The sequence below is a fragment of the Monomorium pharaonis genome, chromosome 1 (assembly GCF_013373865.1).
Source record: "Monomorium pharaonis isolate MP-MQ-018 chromosome 1, ASM1337386v2, whole genome shotgun sequence".
NCBI classification, from domain to species: domain Eukaryota; kingdom Metazoa; phylum Arthropoda; class Insecta; order Hymenoptera; family Formicidae; genus Monomorium; species Monomorium pharaonis.
The window spans coordinates 3,838,790-3,862,982 of NC_050467.1; the positions used below are offsets into that span (position 1 = coordinate 3,838,790).

Sequence of the window (24,193 nt, forward strand, 5' to 3'; positions counted from 1 at the left end):
ATGCATCTTGAATTAATTTTCACATATCGGTCAATGTTCTCCTATTGTTGTTGGATACGATTGATAAGAATTTTTCGTATGAAAAATAGTTATATCCGCGCGGACTTTCCCAGGGTCAAAATCATGCATTAGACTTAGGCAATCTTATCTAAGATCTATCATCTATCTGAACATATACATCGATAGCACGTATCGCGTTATGTACTCTCTCCGCACATAGCTAAATATATAAATAAACTTCTACTACACTATCGCTGGCAGATTAAGTAAGCCACTCCTTTCGAGCATACCTGAAAATAATCATGTTCCTGGAAACGGACGGTGTTTGCAACAGCGTGGAACAACAGGCGCACGACACACGAATATTCCCGTGGAACGCCATCGCGTATTCACGTGATTTATTCGTGATTTGTGCGCAAAATTTTCTTACACGCGGTTAGCGTGAAGAAACTCCATCCTCAAGGATCATCGACCTACTTCTCTCAGGATCTCGCGGGCCGACGGACGACCTTTGCGAAAGAACCCGCCGAGGCAGAGAAAGAAATCGGATTCCTCGTGGGAAAATACGATCGGTCGATCGTTATCGAGAGATCGCTGCAAAAACCTTGGCAACAATGTTGAGAATTTACTGGCGCTTCCCGACGTCCCCCCCTCCCCCCCCCCGAATACGTGACAGTTAACACTAAACGATTGCACTCTAAGCGCATAAAGCGCGGTTAACCTACCGCCGCCGTCACGTACATTTGAATTATATTGTCGTGAAAATTGTTTCGCGCTATATGTTGCGGTTTTACTCTTCCTAACGCGCCTCACCTTCCATTCCATTGCCTCTCCGATACAAAAGTAATGCCTAATTACGTAATCAAGTTGATGCAATCACGCGTGCATGTAATCGGGCGCCAGAAATATGTAAAAAATAACGTAGATATAATTTTGCTTAATTGGTATGCATTATCTCGGGAACGATAAGTGAATATAAGTGGCGTACCGTTGCGTCATGGAGCGCGATTAAATTTCCTTTTTTTTTTTGGCGACAGCCACTCGAGGCGCTAAACATCGATAGCGATCGAAAGCTTTGCTTTCCTCGAAAGGAAACGCAAACACTCGTTGGATTCCTAATAGCCAAGATACTGAGGTTCACGGGGCAAGAGAGAAATAGAGACTAACGGCGCGAAAAATATTATTGCACCGATAGCGGTTTCCTTCGACGTGACATAAGCGCGTTTTCTACAGAAATACCACAAAGCTGCGGTACCGTGGCGCATGATTCATTGAATGAGAGTTTCGTAAAGTATATGCACACTGTTAAAAGCGAGTCCTTGAAACGTTCTCGGAGCCGAAGAATGCGCACGATCGACCAACAAAACTTTTGCCGGTAGTTCCGTTAGGCTGCGTTTTGCGCAAGCAAGAACGAACGGGGCTCCTTTTACATACGTATGTATATAGACATCCTGCAAAGGTCGACCGTCAGGATCAAGCCGACGCGAGGTCCTGGAAGCGGAATAACGGTAAACGCTTTCGTTCCCCCTGGCATTGACGGCGACTTCGCGTTCGTAGAATTAAAACCTGTTGTATCTCACACCTCTCGCGTATACTCAGAATTGAATTGACGGAAAGTTTTAAAGATATTGAGCTCCAGTTTTTTTTTCCCCGAAACTTTCGATATACGAGAAAAAAAACTTATCTCGTTTATAATTAAAAAACTGTTAAAATGATTACTTTTAATTATTAACAATAGAAAAAGTAATTAGGGAAAATGAAACCAATAGGTGAATGCAATTTTTTTTCCTCCTTAAACAAGTCTAAGAATATATAGTTGACATTAGAATTTTATGAGTTCCGAGGATTTAGAGATGTTTTTCTCGCATTTTAATGACCATCGATTTTTCTGGCAGCCGAGGAACGTCTTGGTAAACAGATTCTCTCGCTTCGTACGCGATCGTGCAACGAATATGCATCGTTCGCGTTTATTTATCCTGGACTCTGTTTTTCCGCGGTTTCGTCGGAAAGACACGGACTTCAAAACACTTCTCGCGAACCTGCGCTTTTAGAGCGAAGCGCGCATAAAACCGCAATCGTAACTTCTCCTATGCGCACCTTCCGCGAAGCCATCTCGAACCTTTTTCCCGAGAAACTTTGTTTATGATAAGTCGATAATACACGACGTCATCGTGTTTATATTAGAAAGTGTCTAGTACGTGCGTGAGTCATTAAGTCGCCTCAGTTGTATCCAATCCGTGAGGACGCAACACGATATTAATAGGATGTGACAAACACAAGTGTCTTTAAGAAAATATATAATTTTTCAACTTACAAATAAAAACTTTTCTTCAAGTTTATTAAAGAAGTGTGTTAAAACGATAAATCAATTTTCCTATTAAGATTCCACATTTATTATTACATAAATATAACAGAAAAATGTTTACGTATAAATAATGCTATACTAATAAAAATATCTTTGTGAAAAAAACTTGATATATGAAAATAGATTTCGATGGTTAGCAAAGAAGCACTCGTTCAAAAGAGCATAGGTTTCGCCATATATACGTGACGCGATTTTCGAAGCACGATAAACGTACCACTTTCGGTCTCTCTCTTGAATCAACTGTTCAGTCGTGCGCTTATTTCCGCCGTCTGCACCGAGCAATAAAAATCATTGATTTTTCCCTGTGTATTGAGAAGTCTTAGCAGCGACGTATAACTCGCATTGATCGGATTTGCCGATGGCTTTCGTCGGATGTCTCACCCTCTGTTCACGAATCGATTACTGACCGGTCTTAAAGGAAAGCCTCATGGTGGCAATTACACGGCGGGTTTATCAAGCTCGGAGGAGCATTGAGCACGTGGAAGATTTTCTCTCTTATTCTCGGACTTTATCCATGAAAACGAAAGAAAAAGAAAGAGTGAATGAGAGGAAGACAGAGAGAGAGAGAGACTGAGATAAGAAGATATTCCGCAAAAGAAGCGTTATCGCAGACTGGAAACTTCATTCATTTTAATTAATGTATTTATACATTCAATAATTTGCAGATTAAGGAAGTATTTATTGCCTGATTTTTAATGTATTTATCATCCATTGACTAACTCTAAAAGATATTCGACTTTGACTTCTAAAGTCAATTAATAAAATTACGCTTCTATCAAATTTAAGTTATATCAGGTTTAAATAAGATGAATAGAAAGGGGGGGAAATAGTGCTCTCTTTATAAAAAAAGAAATATTACAACTTTTTGTGACATATTTGTGCAAAAATATATGCGCATTATAAGTAATTATACGAAAATCTTACCATGATAAAAAATCGGCAAAAAGAAAGTGTAACAGACAAAGGATTCGCGATAAAAAGCTTCGTAGTCCATTATTAACTATGTTTAATCTACTTTACGAGGGGAAAGTTCACACTGTGCTCGCGCTGTGCGCGATTGTTTGCCTCGTCTCGGTTAACTCGTTCCTCCCAGCCATTTCTCTCGGGCGTAATCGAGAAACTGATCAGCGCGGCGCGACTCCGTGCATTATTAAAGATCAAACAGAGTGTTGCAAAAAAAAATAAAAATATCCGATGCTATGACCCGCGGGTCGCGAATTACTTATCGGTCATCGATGCTCTCAAAGCGAATTTTTTAGGAAGCATCGATTGATTCTTTCAACAAGAGACCAATTTGTTCTTGAACTTTGCAGCCTGATAAATCGTAGTTCCACGATGAGTCGCGCGATCAGTGAAATAAAGTTATGTTAAATAGATGAATAGACAGATAGAAATATTTGTTCAGCGCTCTGGAACAAAGCCAACTCCTTCGACGCCCGACAGAAATTGTGTAAAGTGTCTCAGATGATAAATATTTGAAAGACAGGAACAATTTCGATGCGCCGGCGACAATAAAAATCTCAAGAAATCTTATGTTAAAATTTAACTCAAATATTCTTTTTTTTCAGTGAATGAAATATATTTTACAAATGCATATGTCTTGCAACAAAAATAATAAAAAATATAAAGTGATCATTTTTATCATCGTAAACATGTGGCATTGTTTTCGATTAGCAAATTGACTATCGGACTCTTTTCTTTCGCTAAAAAAATTTTGCAAACATTTAAAATAAAATGAATAATTAATAAAAATGAGCATAACAATGCCGCTTATACAAACGATGCTTTTACAGGTTTCGGTCCATCCGCTCGACATCGAAAGCTAGCAATGTCATTTTATGGCCAAAGGGAAGGACGTACCTTAGAATTGACAAACGTTCTCGATTAGTTTCGATTTCAACGAAATTTTGGGGAGTCACGGGCAAAGAGGAAGACAAACGCGCGACGCGACGACGAGTCGCGGCCATCGTGGAAGCATTCAGGGAATTTCGCCAATTAAAATCGACGGACGACACGACGGCGCGCGCGATAAAAAGTTCCGGCGCCAGGGAAAGGGGTTGGGGAAGGAAGAGCCAGGGAGTGGAGGACCTCCAAGCCCTTCGATGCAAAAGGTACTTGCGAGGAATGTTCGCCGGTACGGTAGTTTCGCTAATTGAAATCGATTATCTGGAGTCGTTTTTCCGCAAAGGACACGTCTCCACTTCTCGATCGATTACCACTGTCTTCCGCCTCCGCCGCCGAGGCGAGGGGGTGAAAACGCCTCATAATTACCAAGAGCATTCGTTCGCTCCGCCGCTTCTCGGATATTCGTATTTCTTGGAGAGAACGCGAGACGATCGAGCGCGTATAACTTTGAAATCGGAAAGTTTTTCTTCGTCGACGGCATACGTGTATTCTCTCGGGATTCGGCTGCGGATATTGGAGTCTCCGACAACGATTGTACATTGCAGTCTATTCGTTCCGAGGAAGTGCAAGAGATCGGCATTTATATTATAAAGTATTACCAAGGTACTCGTCACAATATCGTATTATTATTATTTAACAACTCTGTATCATTCCTATGTAACATAAGCAACAAATTTATTTTAAAATACAGACTTGGGATTTTTATTCTAAAAGCTGAATACTCGTTTTCTTGTTTCTGTTCCTTTTTTTTTCCTTTTTTTCCTTCACTCGTTCCGAGGAAGATGACGTCATATAATTAATTAAAGGTATAAGAAAGAGAAAGAGAGAGAGAGAGAGAGAGAGAGAGAGAGAGAGAGAGAGAGAGAGAGAGCGCCTGATGCATACATCAAACCCTTTTCAGGGATAGAAGCGTTTCCACGTGCGGAAGAGAATTTCGCACGGGCGATGTGGTCTCCCGACAACGATATTTCATGCGACATGACACCGCGCGTTCTATCTCACCAAATTTTCTCGCCGTATTCAGAGATCGTTACTGTCACGCGGTCGTTTCCAACAACGCGGTTGACGCCGCGGCAGGCGTTTCGCGCAACTGGTGTCCAATGACGCGGCGAAAAGGCGAGGACCTCTTGAATGCACTTACATTCCGAACCTAACATATGCTCTCGCCTCCTCCGCACCGCAAACACACTGCGCTCCTCTCCTCTTCCTCTCTTCACTACGGTGCTCCCTTTTCGTTTCTTCGTGCGTCTGTGAAAACACATGCGCTCACGCGAGAGCGCTAACGTACGTAAGCGTATGTGTGATGTGTGATGTGTGTGTATCAACACACTTACGCGATCGCGAGCACACTCGGAAAACAAGACAGGATGAAGAAGCGAAAGAGAGAAAGAGAGTGAGAGAGAGAGAGAGAGAGAGAGAGAGAAAGAGGTGGTTAATCCGCACATGTGTGATGACAATCGCGAACCACCTGTTGAACGGCGCCGATACCTACCGGCGCGCCATTCTCTACTTGCTAACCATCGCAAAAGGAAGCTTTAAATCCGAACCGGAGTATGCCCCCGACCACATCACCGTGTACTTTGTTAATCTTCCTCGATCCTAGCAACGATACTTCCCGCTCGCATCACTCGTCACTACAGTCCTCTGTTTAATTCATGCGAGCTCCACAATTATGGATCATTCGATTGAGAAGAATTTTAGTTTTTATACGAGTGCAGAAATCATTTTTACATATTTCCAAAATTGATATAGGTCCAGAGTCAATCACTATTCAGTTATCGTACGCAACGACTTTCGACTTTCCAGCGACTTCCATTTTTATAATTTTTTTTTTAATTAAATATAGAATGTGAATTATTTGGGATTATTATGTTCCTAGGGAGAATACACGAATTATAATGATATGTTCGTAAAACTAAACAGTTTATGGTACTAAATGTTTAAGAGTCGGTTGTTCCAACTTCTTGATAAACTTACCAGGTAAGCATGTGTATATCTTCAATTTTCTTATTAAATAAAAAAAGACAGACACATATTTATCTAATAAGTTAATTTACCAAAAAGTTGCGACAAGAAGTCCTACTAGCTTTATGCTAATGATTCCCCGATGAATCATAAATTATTATAAAATCTTTTGAAGATCAGTATCAGATTTAGTAGCTCAAAAATTACAAAAAGCCATACTGTTTTTGCTTGCCACTGAAAGAAACTAAAATCGATTCACTTCACACGTTGTCCTTTGGGAAAATCGTTGAAAAATCAACACAATATTCAATATTAAATCAATTTTACATTAATACTAGAACACAACAATACGCGCGCTTCGCGCGCGCCACTTAGCATTTTTATATTGAACATTGCACTTTTTTTTCTTCTGTAATATTACTCTCACACACTTTATCATATTTAATGCCCTTCTCTATCTCACGCTCCTTCTCCCCCTCTTTAAATTACTAATTATATTATTAATGATATTAATTATATTATTTTCATGTTGTTCAATATTACTCTTACATTTTACTTTCTTATTTAATCCTCGTCTTTATCTCTCACGCTCTCCCACTCTCCACCCTACGCCCCTCTCTCTCTCTCTCTAAACACAAATTAGCAATTATATTATATTTTCATGTTTCTTAATATAACTCTTACATACTTTCACTCCATACTTAATCCCCTTTAAATAAATTAAAAATTATAATATATTATATGTAATGTTACCTGTTAATTTTCAATCAATTTTCAAAACTTTCACTTTCTGGCGAACTCTTTAAAAAATTATTGTACACGTCCGGAACTATATGAAAACTGCGTTAAAATAAATAAATCTGTCGATATTCAATAAGCACTTCACGTCCAGCTTTCAAAATTCAAGTTTTTCGGGTAAAATAATTGTTTAACAAATGTTTTAATTAATTATATTACCGGAACTTCTTAGAAACTTATTGTACGCGTCCGAAACTATATGAGAATTGCGTTAAAATGAATAGATCTGTCGATATTCGATTAGCACTTTACGTCAAGCCTTAAAAATTCAAGTTTTTCAGGCAAAATAATTGTTTAAAAAATGTTCTAATTAATTATATCACCTGAACTCTATAGAAACATATTGTACGCGTCCCGAACTATATGAGAATTACGTTAAAATAAATAGATCTGTCGATATTCGATTAGCACTTGACGTGTAGCCTCAGAAATTCAAGTTTTTTGGGCAAAATAATTGTTTAAAAAATGTTCTAATTAATTATATCACCTAAACTTTATAGAAACATATTGTACGCGTCCCGAACTATATAAGAATTGCGTTAAAATAAATAGATCTGTCGATATTCGATTAGCACTTGACGTGTAGCCTTAGAAATTCAAGTTTTTCGGGCAAAATAATTATTTAAAAAATGTTTTAGTTAATTATATCACCTAAACTTTATAGAAACATATTGTACGCGTCCCGAACTATATGAGAATTACGTTAAAATAAATAGATCTGTCGATATTCGATTAGCACTTGACGTGTAGCCTCAGAAATTCAAGTTTTTTGGGCAAAATAATTGTTTAAAAAATGTTCTAATTAATTATATCACCTAAACTTTATAGAAACATATTGTACGCGTCCCGAACTATATGAGAATTGCGTTAAAATAAATAGATCTGTCGATATTCGATTAGCACTTGACGTGTAGCCTTAGAAATTCAAGTTTTTCGGGCAAAATAATTGTTTAAAAAATGTTTTAATTAATTATATCACCTGAACTCTATAGAAACATATTGTACGCGTCCCGAACTATATGAGAATTACGTTAAAATAAATAGATCTGTCGATATTCGATTAGCACTTGACGTGTAGCCTTAAAAACTCAAGTTTTTCGGGCAAAATAATTGTTTAAAAAATGTTTTAGTTAATTATATCACCTGAACTTTATAGAAACATATTGTACGCGTCCCGAACTATATGAGAATTACGTTAAAATAAATAGATCTGTCGATATTCGATTAGCACTTGACATGTAGCCTCAGAAATTCAAGTTCTTTGGGCAAAATAATTGTTTAAAAAATGTTCTAATTAATTATATCACCTGAACTTTATAGAAACATATTGTACGCGTCCCAAACTATATGAGAATTACGTTAAAATAAATAGATCTGTCGATATTCGATTAGCACTTGACGTGTAGCCTTAGAAATTCAAGTTTTTCGGGCAAAATAATTGTTTAAAAAATGTTTTAGTTAATTATATCACCTGAACTTTATAGAAACATATTGTACGCGTCCCGAACTATATGAGAATTACGTTAAAATAAATAGATCTGTCGATATTCGATTAGCACTTGACGTGTAGCCTTAGAAATTCAAGTTTTTCGGGCAAAATAATTGTTTAAAAAATGTTTTAATTAATTATACCACCTGAACTCTATAGAAACATATTGTACGCGTCCCGAACTATATGAGAATTACGTTAAAATAAATAGATCTGTCGATATTCGATTAGCACTTGACGTGTAACCTTAGAAACTCAAGTTTTTCGGGCAAAATAATTGTTTAAAAAATGTTTTAGTTAATTATATCACCTGAACTTTATAGAAACATATTGTACGCGTCCCGAACTATATGAGAATTACGTTAAAATAAATAGATCTGTCGATATTCGATTAGCACTTGACGTGTAGCCTCAGAAATTCAAGTTTTTTGGGCAAAATAATTGTTTAAAAAATGTTCTAATTAATTATAACACCTGAACTCTATAGAAACATATTGTACGCGTCCCGAACTATATGAGAATTACGTTAAAATAAATAGATCTGTCGATATTCGATTAGCACTTGACGTGTAGCCTCAGAAATTCAAGTTTTTTGGGCAAAATAATTGTTTAAAAAATGTTCTAATTAATTATATCACCTAAACTTTATAGAAACATATTGTACGCGTCCCGAACTATATGAGAATTGCGTTAAAATAAATAGATCTGTCGATATTCGATTAGCACTTGACGTGTAGCCTCAGAAATTCAAGTTTTTTGGGCAAAATAATTGTTTAAAAAATGTTCTAATTAATTATATCACCTAAACTTTATAGAAACATATTGTACGCGTCCCGAACTATATAAGAATTGCGTTAAAATAAATAGATCTGTCGATATTCGATTAGCACTTGACGTGTAGCCTCAGAAATTCAAGTTTTTTGGGCAAAATAATTGTTTAAAAAATGTTCTAATTAATTATATCACCTAAACTTTATAGAAACATATTGTACGCGTCCCGAACTATATAAGAATTGCGTTAAAATAAATAGATCTGTCGATATTCGATTAGCACTTGACGTGTAGCCTTAGAAATTCAAGTTTTTCGGGCAAAATAATTATTTAAAAAATGTTTTAGTTAATTATATCACCTAAACTTTATAGAAACATATTGTACGCGTCCCGAACTATATGAGAATTACGTTAAAATAAATAGATCTGTCGATATTCGATTAGCACTTGACGTGTAGCCTCAGAAATTCAAGTTTTTTGGGCAAAATAATTGTTTAAAAAATGTTCTAATTAATTATATCACCTAAACTTTATAGAAACATATTGTACGCGTCCCGAACTATATGAGAATTGCGTTAAAATAAATAGATCTGTCGATATTCGATTAGCACTTGACGTGTAGCCTTAGAAATTCAAGTTTTTCGGGCAAAATAATTGTTTAAAAAATGTTTTAATTAATTATATCACCTGAACTCTATAGAAACATATTGTACGCGTCCCGAACTATATGAGAATTACGTTAAAATAAATAGATCTGTCGATATTCGATTAGCACTTGACGTGTAGCCTTAAAAACTCAAGTTTTTCGGGCAAAATAATTGTTTAAAAAATGTTTTAGTTAATTATATCACCTGAACTTTATAGAAACATATTGTACGCGTCCCGAACTATATGAGAATTACGTTAAAATAAATAGATCTGTCGATATTCGATTAGCACTTGACATGTAGCCTCAGAAATTCAAGTTCTTTGGGCAAAATAATTGTTTAAAAAATGTTCTAATTAATTATATCACCTGAACTTTATAGAAACATATTGTACGCGTCCCAAACTATATGAGAATTACGTTAAAATAAATAGATCTGTCGATATTCGATTAGCACTTGACGTGTAGCCTTAGAAATTCAAGTTTTTCGGGCAAAATAATTGTTTAAAAAATGTTTTAGTTAATTATATCACCTGAACTTTATAGAAACATATTGTACGCGTCCCGAACTATATGAGAATTACGTTAAAATAAATAGATCTGTCGATATTCGATTAGCACTTGACGTGTAGCCTTAGAAATTCAAGTTTTTCGGGCAAAATAATTGTTTAAAAAATGTTTTAATTAATTATACCACCTGAACTCTATAGAAACATATTGTACGCGTCCCGAACTATATGAGAATTACGTTAAAATAAATAGATCTGTCGATATTCGATTAGCACTTGACGTGTAACCTTAGAAACTCAAGTTTTTCGGGCAAAATAATTGTTTAAAAAATGTTTTAGTTAATTATATCACCTGAACTTTATAGAAACATATTGTACGCGTCCCGAACTATATGAGAATTACGTTAAAATAAATAGATCTGTCGATATTCGATTAGCACTTGACGTGTAGCCTCAGAAATTCAAGTTTTTTGGGCAAAATAATTGTTTAAAAAATGTTCTAATTAATTATAACACCTGAACTCTATAGAAACATATTGTACGCGTCCCGAACTATATGAGAATTACGTTAAAATAAATAGATCTGTCGATATTCGATTAGCACTTGACGTGTAGCCTCAGAAATTCAAGTTTTTTGGGCAAAATAATTGTTTAAAAAATGTTCTAATTAATTATATCACCTAAACTTTATAGAAACATATTGTACGCGTCCCGAACTATATGAGAATTGCGTTAAAATAAATAGATCTGTCGATATTCGATTAGCACTTGACATGTAGCCTCAGAAATTCAAGTTCTTTGGGCAAAATAATTGTTTATAAAATGTTTTAGTTAATTATATCACCTGAACTTTATAGAAACATATTGTACGCGTCCCGAACTATATGAGAATTACGTTAAAATAAATAGATCTGTCGATATTCGATTAGCACTTGACGTGTAGCCTCAGAAATTCAAGTTTTTTGGGCAAAATAATTGTTTAAAAAATGTTCTAATTAATTATATCATCTAAACTGTATAGATACATATTGTACGCGTCCCGAACTATATGAAAATTGCGTTAAAATAAATAAATCTCTCGATATTCTATTAGCACTTTACGTGTAACCTTAGAAACTCAAGTTTTTCGAACCTAATAATTGTTTAAAAAATGTTTTAATTAATTATATCACCTGAACTTTATAGAAACATATTGTACGCGTCCCGAACTATATGAGAATTGCGTTAAAATAAATAGATCTGTCGATATTCGATTAGCACTTGACGTGTAGCCTCAGAAATTCAAGTTCTTTGGGCAAAATAATTGTTTAAAAAATGTTCTAATTAATTATATCACCTGAACTTTATAGAAACATATTGTACGCGTCCCGAACTATATGAGAATTACGTTAAAATAAATAGATCTGTCGATATTCGATTAGCACTTGACGTGTAGCCTCAGAAATTCAAGTTTTTTGGGCAAAATAATTGTTTAAAAAATGTTCTAATTAATTATATCACCTAAACTTTATAGAAACATATTGTACGCGTCCCGAACTATATGAGAATTGCGTTAAAATAAATAGATCTGTCGATATTCGATTAGCACTTGACATGTAGCCTCAGAAATTCAAGTTCTTTGGGCAAAATAATTGTTTAAAAAATGTTTTAATTAATTATATCACCTGAACTCTATAGAAACATATTGTACGCGTCCCAAACTATATGAGAATTACGTTAAAATAAATAGATCTGTCGATATTCGATTAGCACTTGACGTGTAGCCTCAGAAATTCAAGTTTTTTGGGCAAAATAATTGTTTAAAAAATGTTTTAATTAATTATATCACCTGAACTCTATAGAAACATATTGTACGCGTCCCGAACTATATGAGAATTACGTTAAAATAAATAGATCTGTCGATATTCGATTAGCACTTGACGTGTAACCTTAGAAACTCAAGTTTTTCGGGCAAAATAATTGTTTAAAAAATGTTTTAGTTAATTATATCACCTGAACTTTATAGAAACATATTGTACGCGTCCCGAACTATATGAGAATTACGTTAAAATAAATAGATCTGTCGATATTCGATTAGCACTTGACGTGTAGCCTCAGAAATTCAAGTTTTTTGGGCAAAATAATTGTTTAAAAAATGTTCTAATTAATTATAACACCTGAACTCTATAGAAACATATTGTACGCGTCCCGAACTATATGAGAATTACGTTAAAATAAATAGATCTGTCGATATTCGATTAGCACTTGACGTGTAGCCTTAGAAATTCAAGTTTTTTGGGCAAAATAATTGTTTATAAAATGTTTTAGTTAATTATATCACCTGAACTTTATAGAAACATATTGTACGCGTCCCGAACTATATGAGAATTACGTTAAAATAAATAGATCTGTCGATATTCGATTAGCACTTGACGTGTAGCCTCAGAAATTCAAGTTTTTTGGGCAAAATAATTGTTTAAAAAATGTTCTAATTAATTATAACACCTGAACTCTATAGAAACATATTGTACGCGTCCCGAACTATATGAGAATTACGTTAAAATAAATAGATCTGTCGATATTCGATTAGCACTTGACGTGTAGCCTTAGAAATTCAAGTTTTTTGGGCAAAATAATTGTTTATAAAATGTTTTAGTTAATTATATCACCTGAACTTTATAGAAACATATTGTACGCGTCCCGAACTATATGAGAATTACGTTAAAATAAATAGATCTGTCGATATTCGATTAGCACTTGACGTGTAGCCTCAGAAATTCAAGTTTTTTGGGCAAAATAATTGTTTAAAAAATGTTCTAATTAATTATATCATCTAAACTGTATAGATACATATTGTACGCGTCCCGAACTATATGAAAATTGCGTTAAAATAAATAAATCTCTCGATATTCTATTAGCACTTTACGTGTAACCTTAGAAACTCAAGTTTTTCGAACCTAATAATTGTTTAAAAAATGTTTTAATTAATTATATCACCTGAACTTTATAGAAACATATTGTACGCGTCCCGAACTATATGAGAATTGCGTTAAAATAAATAGATCTGTCGATATTCGATTAGCACTTGACGTGTAGCCTCAGAAATTCAAGTTCTTTGGGCAAAATAATTGTTTAAAAAATGTTCTAATTAATTATATCACCTGAACTTTATAGAAACATATTGTACGCGTCCCGAACTATATGAGAATTACGTTAAAATAAATAGATCTGTCGATATTCGATTAGCACTTGACGTGTAGCCTCAGAAATTCAAGTTTTTTGGGCAAAATAATTGTTTAAAAAATGTTCTAATTAATTATATCACCTAAACTTTATAGAAACATATTGTACGCGTCCCGAACTATATGAGAATTACGTTAAAATAAATAGATCTGTCGATATTCGATTAGCACTTGACGTGTAGCCTCAGAAATTCAAGTTTTTTGGGCAAAATAATTGTTTAAAAAATGTTCTAATTAATTATATCACCTAAACTTTATAGAAACATATTGTACGCGTCCCGAACTATATGAGAATTGCGTTAAAATAAATAGATCTGTCGATATTCGATTAGCACTTGACGTGTAACCGTAGAAACTCAAGTTTTTCGGGCAAAATAATTGTTTAAAAAATGTTTTAGTTAATTATATCACCTGAACTTTATAGAAACATATTGTACGCGTCCCGAACTATATGAGAATTACGTTAAAATAAATAGATCTGTCGATATTCGATTAGCACTTGACATGTAGCCTCAGAAATTCAAGTTCTTTGGGCAAAATAATTGTTTAAAAAATGTTCTAATTAATTATATCACCTGAACTTTATAGAAACATATTGTACGCGTCCCAAATTATATGAGAATTACGTTAAAATAAATAGATCTGTCGATATTCGATTAGCACTTGACGTGTAGCCTCAGAAATTCAAGTTTTTTGGGCAAAATAATTGTTTAAAAAATGTTCTAATTAATTATAACACCTGAACTCTATAGAAACATATTGTACGCGTCCCGAACTATATGAGAATTACGTTAAAATAAATAGATCTGTCGATATTCGATTAGCACTTGACGTGTAGCCTTAGAAATTCAAGTTTTTTGGGCAAAATAATTGTTTATAAAATGTTTTAGTTAATTATATCACCTGAACTTTATAGAAACATATTGTACGCGTCCCGAACTATATGAGAATTACGTTAAAATAAATAGATCTGTCGATATTCGATTAGCACTTGACGTGTAGCCTCAGAAATTCAAGTTTTTTGGGCAAAATAATTGTTTAAAAAATGTTCTAATTAATTATATCATCTAAACTGTATAGATACATATTGTACGCGTCCCGAACTATATGAAAATTGCGTTAAAATAAATAAATCTCTCGATATTCTATTAGCACTTTACGTGTAACCTTAGAAACTCAAGTTTTTCGAACCTAATAATTGTTTAAAAAATGTTTTAATTAATTATATCACCTGAACTTTATAGAAACATATTGTACGCGTCCCGAACTATATGAGAATTGCGTTAAAATAAATAGATCTGTCGATATTCGATTAGCACTTGACGTGTAGCCTCAGAAATTCAAGTTCTTTGGGCAAAATAATTGTTTAAAAAATGTTCTAATTAATTATATCACCTGAACTTTATAGAAACATATTGTACGCGTCCCGAACTATATGAGAATTACGTTAAAATAAATAGATCTGTCGATATTCGATTAGCACTTGACGTGTAGCCTCAGAAATTCAAGTTTTTTGGGCAAAATAATTGTTTAAAAAATGTTCTAATTAATTATATCACCTAAACTTTATAGAAACATATTGTACGCGTCCCGAACTATATGAGAATTACGTTAAAATAAATAGATCTGTCGATATTCGATTAGCACTTGACGTGTAGCCTCAGAAATTCAAGTTTTTTGGGCAAAATAATTGTTTAAAAAATGTTCTAATTAATTATATCACCTAAACTTTATAGAAACATATTGTACGCGTCCCGAACTATATGAGAATTACGTTAAAATAAATAGATCTGTCGATATTCGATTAGCACTTGACGTGTAGCCTCAGAAATTCAAGTTTTTTGGGCAAAATAATTGTTTAAAAAATGTTCTAATTAATTATATCACCTAAACTTTATAGAAACATATTGTACGCGTCCCGAACTATATGAGAATTGCGTTAAAATAAATAGATCTGTCGATATTCGATTAGCACTTGACATGTAGCCTCAGAAATTCAAGTTCTTTGGGCAAAATAATTGTTTATAAAATGTTTTAGTTAATTATATCACCTGAACTTTATAGAAACATATTGTACGCGTCCCGAACTATATGAGAATTACGTTAAAATAAATAGATCTGTCGATATTCGATTAGCACTTGACGTGTAGCCTCAGAAATTCAAGTTTTTTGGGCAAAATAATTGTTTAAAAAATGTTCTAATTAATTATATCATCTAAACTGTATAGATACATATTGTACGCGTCCCGAACTATATGAAAATTGCGTTAAAATAAATAAATCTCTCGATATTCTATTAGCACTTTACGTGTAACCTTAGAAACTCAAGTTTTTCGAACCTAATAATTGTTTAAAAAATGTTTTAATTAATTATATCACCTGAACTTTATAGAAACATATTGTACGCGTCCCGAACTATATGAGAATTGCGTTAAAATAAATAGATCTGTCGATATTCGATTAGCACTTGACGTGTAGCCTCAGAAATTCAAGTTCTTTGGGCAAAATAATTGTTTAAAAAATGTTCTAATTAATTATATCACCTGAACTTTATAGAAACATATTGTACGCGTCCCGAACTATATGAGAATTACGTTAAAATAAATAGATCTGTCGATATTCGATTAGCACTTGACGTGTAGCCTCAGAAATTCAAGTTTTTTGGGAAAAATAATTGTTTAAAAAATGTTCTAATTAATTATATCACCTAAACTTTATAGAAACATATTGTACGCGTCCCGAACTATATGAGAATTGCGTTAAAATAAATAGATCTGTCGATATTCGATTAGCACTTGACATGTAGCCTCAGAAATTCAAGTTCTTTGGGCAAAATAATTGTTTAAAAAATGTTTTAATTAATTATATCACCTGAACTCTATAGAAACATATTGTACGCGTCCCAAACTATATGAGAATTACGTTAAAATAAATAGATCTGTCGATATTCGATTAGCACTTGACGTGTAGCCTCAGAAATTCAAGTTTTTTGGGCAAAATAATTGTTTAAAAAATGTTCTAATTAATTATATCATCTAAACTGTATAGATACATATTGTACGCGTCCCGAACTATATGAAAATTGCGTTAAAATAAATAAATCTCTCGATATTCTATTAGCACTTTACGTGTAACCTTAGAAACTCAAGTTTTTCGAACCTAATAATTGTTTAAAAAATGTTTTAATTAATTATATCACCTGAACTTTATAGAAACATATTGTACGCGTCCCGAACTATATGAGAATTGCGTTAAAATAAATAGATCTGTCGATATTCGATTAGCACTTGACGTGTAGCCTCAGAAATTCAAGTTCTTTGGGCAAAATAATTGTTTAAAAAATGTTCTAATTAATTATATCACCTGAACTTTATAGAAACATATTGTACGCGTCCCGAACTATATGAGAATTACGTTAAAATAAATAGATCTGTCGATATTCGATTAGCACTTGACGTGTAGCCTCAGAAATTCAAGTTTTTTGGGCAAAATAATTGTTTAAAAAATGTTCTAATTAATTATATCACCTAAACTTTATAGAAACATATTGTACGCGTCCCGAACTATATGAGAATTACGTTAAAATAAATAGATCTGTCGATATTCGATTAGCACTTGACGTGTAGCCTCAGAAATTCAAGTTTTTTGGGCAAAATAATTGTTTAAAAAATGTTCTAATTAATTATATCACCTAAACTTTATAGAAACATATTGTACGCGTCCCGAACTATATGAGAATTACGTTAAAATAAATAGATCTGTCGATATTCGATTAGCACTTGACGTGTAGCCTCAGAAATTCAAGTTTTTTGGGCAAAATAATTGTTTAAAAAATGTTCTAATTAATTATATCACCTAAACTTTATAGAAACATATTGTACGCGTCCCGAACTATATGAGAATTGCGTTAAAATAAATAGATCTGTCGATATTCGATTAGCACTTGACATGTAGCCTCAGAAATTCAAGTTCTTTGGGCAAAATAATTGTTTATAAAATGTTTTAGTTAATTATATCACCTGAACTTTATAGAAACATATTGTACGCGTCCCGAACTATATGAGAATTACGTTAAAATAAATAGATCTGTCGATATTCGATTAGCACTTGACGTGTAGCCTCAGAAATTCAAGTTTTTTGGGCAAAATAATTGTTTAAAAAATGTTCTAATTAATTATATCATCTAAACTGTATAGATACATATTGTACGCGTCCCGAACTATATGAAAATTGCGTTAAAATAAATAAATCTCTCGATATTCTATTAGCACTTTACGTGTAACCTTAGAAACTCAAGTTTTTCGAACCTAATAATTGTTTAAAAAATGTTTTAATTAATTATATCACCTGAACTTTATAGAAACATATTGTACGCGTCCCGAACTATATGAGAATTGCGTTAAAATAAATAGATCTGTCGATATTCGATTAGCACTTGACGTGTAGCCTCAGAAATTCAAGTTCTTTGGGCAAAATAATTGTTTAAAAAATGTTCTAATTAATTATATCACCTGAACTTTATAGAAACATATTGTACGCGTCCCGAACTATATGAGAATTACGTTAAAATAAATAGATCTGTCGATATTCGATTAGCACTTGACGTGTAGCCTCAGAAATTCAAGTTTTTTGGGAAAAATAATTGTTTAAAAAATGTTCTAATTAATTATATCACCTAAACTTTATAGAAACATATTGTACGCGTCCCGAACTATATGAGAATTGCGTTAAAATAAATAGATCTGTCGATATTCGATTAGCACTTGACATGTAGCCTCAGAAATTCAAGTTCTTTGGGCAAAATAATTGTTTAAAAAATGTTTTAATTAATTATATCACCTGAACTCTATAGAAACATATTGTACGCGTCCCAAACTATATGAGAATTACGTTAAAATAAATAGATCTGTCGATATTCGATTAGCACTTGACGTGTAGCCTCAGAAATTCAAGTTTTTTGGGCAAAATAATTGTTTAAAAAATGTTTTAATTAATTATATCACCTGAACTCTATAAAAACATATTGTACGCGTCCCGAACTATATGAGAATTACGTTAAAATAAATAGATCTGTCGATATTCGATTAGCACTTGACGTGTAACCTTAGAAACTCAAGTTTTTCGGGCAAAATAATTGTTTAAAAAATGTTTTAATTAATTATAACACCGTAACTTTTTAAAAAACTATTGTACGCGTTTAGAACTATATGAAAACTGCGTTAAAATAAATAGAACTGTTGACATTCGATTAGCATTTCACGTCTAGCCCTCAAAATTCAAGTTTTCCGGGCAAAATAATTGTTTAAAAAATGTTTTAATTAATTATAACACCGTAACTTTTTAAAAAACTATTGTACGCGTTTAGAACTATATGAAAACTGCGTTAAAATAAATAGAACTGTTGACATTCGATTAGCATTTCACGTCTAGCCCTCAAAATTCAAGTTTTTCGGGCAAAATAATTGTTTAAAAAATGTTTTAACTAATTATATCACTGGATCTCTTTAGAAAATTATTGGACGCGTCCGGAACTATATGAAAACTGCGTTAAAATAAATAAATCTTTTGATATTCAATTAGCTCTTCACGTCCAGCCTTCAAAATTCAAGTTTGCTGGGATTATTGTTTAAAAAGATACGTCGACAATATAAAATTTACACAAAACATTAACATCAAATAAAAACATCACATTAACTTTTAACTAATGATGCCGCTGGTAATTTTAGATGCGCGCGATGATGTCTGCGACATTGTCTGCGAGGATGTATCGACGTAAACAATGTGAAGTGGAAAATAATATTTTCGATTTATCAATCACGCAGCTCGGTTGTGATTGACCCATGTCTATGACGCGAGATAGTCGAGGCGTCGCGCCGTGTGGCTGATTTCTGCGAAATAACGAAGGATCAAGATAATATTTTCAACCTCGAGTTTCCATCGTTTTTTCCATCGTTCACGCGGCAAATTAATTCCTTCGCTACGGCACATTAAGTTCCCAACTAGCAATCAACAATCAGTAACAATAATTTCATCAAATAGAAAAAAAAAACACAACTTGTATCGGTCTTTCTGTAATGTTTCGTTAAGCTTTAACACGAGAGATCTTGGTTACATCTCTATTAGCAACAGATCCAAATTAATCAGAGGATAGCACAATGTCGGTGTTGTGTGTAACAATCGTTCAATTACAGATCGATATCGTATTGTAGTTGAATTCTGACGGAAGCGTCGGTCGGAGTGCTACTCATGCGGCAACACGCATAATCGGCGACACTTAAGGTCGATTTCCCGGTGACCACGAAAACGGAATTAACATGCTGGGATCCTCGATCGGGCTTATGCATATGCATGGCGCATATAACAGGCTTGTGTCTCTCCACGGAGTGAATTGACGCACGTACGACGCGCGAATGAGACGAATGCGGCGTGTGCGACAATGGGCCCCGGGCTTTACGGAAGAGAAGGCCATGGAAAATTTCGAAACGCACGCGAAACAATCGGAGAATAACGGTGAGGTATTGTTTCGCGCACGTGTCCGGAGCAATAAAAAAAACGGCAAGTCAGCACTGCTAAATTTAACGAAGGCTAATTGCGACTTCTGTGTCCCCGCGATTTGCCGCGTGGAAAAGACCGAAGGTGGGGGGGAGGTTAAAGTGCCACTTGGAAAAATAGCAACAGCAGCAACGTACTTACAAGCGAATTAAATATAAGGAGAATCGAGTCGAAATCGACGAGTTAAATTCAGGAAACTTGTGTCAGAGAGCTTTTTTGATTTGCGAATATTAACCAATCAAATCTTATTGTTCTGGATGAAAAAAAAAAAATTATATATCGTAACTTTCTAAAACTTTTAAGCGAACATTACAGTTGATAATTGGCCTCTCCAAAAAGTCTCGAAACTTTTATTAATGGCAAAGAGATAGGCATAAAAGCTTTAGCAATTTCTGGCATCTTGAAATAACGAAAAATTTATAATCACTCTAAAAATAGTATCGTAAATATACGATATCTAAAAATAAATCAAACAGCGCTTATCCTCGACCAATCTTTTATTGCTTATTTGAACTGGCGCTCGGGAATCGTGTTAAACCGGTCGTCGATGAGATCGTAGTGGAAATGTTTATCCTTATCATACGCTATCATGTATACGCGACTTGGAAAACTTTAATCTTAAAACACTTAAGCAGGATTATAATATATCTATATCAATACAATAAACATCCATGTATTTATGTTATTATCGACCACTCTTCCCCCTCCCCTCTATTAAATTTACTTTTCTTTCTCTCTTTTACGCATTGGCAGACATTTTGAAAATTGAATAAATTACGTGTGATTAGATAGTGCACCGTCGCTAAAGATACGACTTTGACACGAATTGATATAAATGTCATACTTTAACAAATTATTTAATCAAAATAGCTGACAAAAATAATTTAAATAAATAACGAGGTCGCGTGGCTATTTCGCTCGGAAAGTGCGCCTCTGTTCTGTAAAAAAAAAAAAAATATCGAGCAGGTTGTGTCAGAACTATACAACGTGTACGCGCACGTGCAATAACACGCTGTTATCAGGGAACGTCCCACGCGTGAGATCGCTTATCAGGACTATTGAGCATCATCGCGACTCGGCGTTTTTTATGTCACTGATACGAGGCCGACACATTTTCGCCGTCTGTCCTCGATGACAATGACGCCGACGATGCTTCGTCGTAAAAGGGCGCACTGAGAATTTCCAGTCGCGTCGCGGTGTAAAATCACCTCGTAATATCTCGCACCTTAAAGTTTCTTCACACTTTCGGATCAAGCTCGTGCCCGGGGGGAAACGGAAACGTGCCGCGGTGAAGTATCCTAAAAATTCAGCGACGCATCGTCGATCTTCACGGCCGACGTAAAACGCGACGGCGACTTTGTGAATCGCTTTTTGTTTCACCCTCCCGCTGCATCCCCGTGCCGTAAACGCGCGGTCGGATGCGACTTTTTATTTCGCCGTGAAATTCAAGTGTTTCTACGCGCACGAGAGGAATAATTCTTTATCGGACAGTATAATCCTTTAAGCGACATAACTTTGTGACGGATCATGCGCCTTTGTGGCGCGTCTTTGGATACTCAAAAGTCACTGCATATCACAAATTATAAGTATGAATTCAAGTGTGTGCTACACAATGTCTTGCAAAATAAAATAATATTAAATAGTTTTCTAAAACATACATCTTAAACATTCTCAGAAAATTAGAAAAAGTTAAGTCTTATTTTCTTGAAAGAATTTTTAACTTTGCAGAGAAAAGAGAGACAGGTGGGGAGAAAGAGAGAGAGAAGAGAAAGGGGGCCGGAGAGAAGTGAGAGGAAAGATAACATTAGTCAATTAATACATAAAAAAAATTACGGCGGTTTGTGTACGGAGCGCGTAGGTATGCGAGTGCCGTAATCGGACCCTTAAAAGGGTCGGGGTGTGTCAATATTGGAGCAACCTGGATTTTTCCAGATGCCTTAGAATGTCTCATGCATCATCCAGGCCAGACGCGTGTAGAGTGCATTCGTTTGCTCGTTATACAGATTCGCATAAATATCTCGCATATAAAACGCGAGAAATTAATGCGAGAAAAAAAATATATATATAATTAAAAGAAATATATGTACTTAAATATTACACTTCTAGAAATTTTCGACAATTCAATACGCTATCTCTAAAAAATTCCTCGCCAGTCGTTCACCGTGTTTTCAACAGATATGGAAAGATCGAAAATAAGACACGCTAAGAATTTAATAACCTGCGCCTTAATTCCTCAAGTAACCCAGCCGTCTCACGGCGCAATAATTCCTTCACGACGTTACGACGCTCTTAAATTATAATGTTATACGTAGGTGGGTTTGAAGTCGCCGTATATATCGACGGCGTGGACACGAGTACCCCGCGACTTAACAACAGGCCCCCGTATGTTCAGTATAATCTGAAATCTGGAGGTTTGCGGGCGTACGGGCAGCCCGTGATCTGAAATTTAAATGTCGCAGGAACGAGCAGGGCGCTGATTCATAGAACTCACGAGGAACACGAAACACACGCAGACCGCAAGCACGCTGGGTGAACGCCGGAAATCTCGTTTTCGAAAGCGGCTGTCCACTTTCGAAAGGTGGACAAAGGCGGATGACAGATAGATAAATAGATAGGCCACAGTATTTATTGGAATGTGAACGAGCCTCCTTGTTTCCTCTCTCTCTCTCTCTCTCTCTCTCTCTCTCTCTCGGTCAATAATTACATTTCATAATCATGAATACATAGTACACTGAGAAACAAAGTTCTTAATTTGAATTTTTCCTACTTGATTTAAATTTCTTCAGTTCGAGTATTTATGCTTTTAACTCAAACATATAAATTATGAACCTATACATATACAATTCAAGGACTCATAATTTGACTGAGATACATAAATATCATATACTTGAAATTAAGAAAGTTAAAAAATTTAGTTAAATTAACAACTTTTTTTTGGTGTAACAATAAGATTCACGATAACATGAATTAAACATGATAAGATTAAACTTTAGATTAGAAAGAATGATTTAGTTGTTAATAAGCTATGATATGAGCTAAGTGATGAGAATGTGATCGTTGAATAAGATAAACATGCGTTTTATCGTAACAGTAATAACGTTATGGTGGCAATGAAAAAAAAAATTAGAATTAGGAGAGAGGGAGAAGCCCTCGAATTGATAAAATAAAAATACCTCTCAACCGGACTTGGCCCGACTTTTTCACGAAACGACAAACAATCGAGTGTTTACGAGAGATTGTCATCTCGTCGCTATTACATTCCTACGTGCTGCGTAAGCGAGAGCTGTGTAAAACAACGCTCGCTCTTATCTGTTTACATTAGATTGCGCGAGATTAAGCAATCTAGATCAGTGGCGTCGGCTTCTGCGAAGCCGCGAGAGAACATCCTAAAAAAGCGCTGAGGTTGGGGAACATTCAAGGATACGACGCATTAACTTCAGGCCGGCAGATTCGAAGAGATCGATGTTTCTCTCGATATATTCTATTTCCAGCTTACTTTTTGTTACTAATCAGTAAGGAATGTACGGAATCTCAGATAGTTGTAAGTAGGAAATAATTATCTATATCGCAACTATATCGCAATAAAGTAGAAATCAAGCTGGGGAATATCACGCAATCGAGAACGTGACATTTAAAGAGGATAGCGGTGCGTTAATGTAAGATCGGTTATTTGATTTTGATTGGTCGAAGTCGGCGTAACGGTTATATGAACCGGCACACGAAAGCGGAAGTAGGTTTCGACACGATAGTAAGGATTTATTTGAAGCAACCGCACCGATATGCTTTTTGCTCCCTAACGAAGTTTTCGTTTTTTTTTTTTAAGCGGCCGGAAGACACGCTCGCGTAGTTCCTCGTTTTCGGGTATCGTGCACTAATGACACGCTAATGGCGCTCTAATGACACGCTAATGGTGGCGTCTAACACGGCTCCTATTACTACGCGACACCCTCGCTTACACGCGTGTGTTCCTTC

At 34.7% G+C, this 24,193-nt stretch overlaps 1 protein-coding gene and 1 long non-coding RNA gene across 3 annotated transcripts in view; one reads left to right on the plus strand and one right to left on the minus strand.

The window, feature by feature from the left end:
* Positions 1-24,193, minus strand: part of LOC105829835 (3-phosphoinositide-dependent protein kinase 1) — a 343,579-nt gene that overhangs the window by 129,608 nt on the left and 189,778 nt on the right. The window lies entirely within an intron of this gene.
* Positions 701-4,983, plus strand: LOC105836318. Its single transcript, XR_003626127.2, has 2 exons — positions 701-4,476; positions 4,554-4,983. It is a non-coding gene; the product is annotated as an uncharacterized LOC105836318 (long non-coding RNA).